At 54.9% G+C, this 913-nt stretch overlaps 1 protein-coding gene and 1 long non-coding RNA gene across 7 annotated transcripts in view; both read right to left on the reverse strand.

The window, feature by feature from the left end:
• LOC111746905 overlaps window positions 1–670 on the reverse strand; it is a 3,934-nt gene extending 3,264 nt beyond the window's left edge. The window contains exon 1 of the long non-coding RNA XR_002783310.1: window positions 35–670. This is a non-coding gene — a long non-coding RNA (uncharacterized LOC111746905). The remainder of the gene's footprint in view (window positions 1–34) is intronic.
• LOC105300245 (arf-GAP with GTPase, ANK repeat and PH domain-containing protein 1-like) overlaps window positions 1–913 on the reverse strand; it is a 180,222-nt gene that overhangs the window by 167,755 nt on the left and 11,554 nt on the right. The window lies entirely within an intron of this gene.

Here is a 913-nt window from a genome sequence, read left to right on the forward strand (position 1 = left end):
GAGCATGTCACTTCTCGGACTGGCCAGCGGCGACTGCTGCCGAGCGATATCTAGCTCCTGTCATTTCCAACGTGTCACTTTCCTGAGATCACTTCGTCTCCAGTAAACCCACACGAGGACCTCGCAGGGTGACCTCCGATAGGGGGAACTGCCCTCGACTCTGCTCCGCGTGCTGGAACAAGCGGCGCATCCACGGAAACGCCCCTCGCCGTCGTCGGTCAGCTCTGCCCCGTTTCCGTCCATCACGTCTTAGAATATCCGCCTGGAAAATCTGTTTCCTTCATCTGCCTGTGGCAGTCGCACCGTGAAGCAACCTCGGCTGTCCAGGAAATACCACCGCAATGAACGCATTCTTGGGAGGGGAGACTCGGCCGGCGAGCCTGTCACATTTCCCACGCTACGAAAGCCGGGGGGGGAGGGGAGGGGAGGGGAGGGGCCCCACCACCCCGAATACGCAGTTGCGAGTGAAATCCGTCCGCTGCCTTTTATCACTCATCGCCGTCCGGACCGAAACAAGCAGCTAGGGACACTGATGATAATCTTCTCTCCCAAACTGCAAGATTTTTCTTCTGGTTATCCGTATTTGCGAAAACTGACGGGGATTGCTTTAAATAAGAAAGGCTACGTCTCATGTTTAAACTTGGATTTGGGCTGGCTTTTCAACAATTCTGGTTCTGCTCTGAGCAAAAACGCGGTTTTTTAACTCTACCTTTACACCCGAGTCTGCGGTCGGCTTAGACCGACTACTGCCTCGAAGTCCTTGGGGGGGGGTCCCCCTTTGCCACTGACTCTGCCCACACAGCTGGCGCCGACCTACAGAAACGCCCAGTGAATCTGCACCCCTTTTCCTTAAAAAGCGAAGCAAGAGGGTGACCCACACATCAGTTGGGTATTATTTCCTCTTTACAGAAGA

This window comes from Pteropus vampyrus, unplaced genomic scaffold (genome assembly GCF_000151845.1).
Source record: "Pteropus vampyrus isolate Shadow unplaced genomic scaffold, Pvam_2.0 Scaffold204, whole genome shotgun sequence".
In the NCBI taxonomy this organism is placed as follows: Eukaryota; Metazoa; Chordata; class Mammalia; order Chiroptera; family Pteropodidae; genus Pteropus; species Pteropus vampyrus.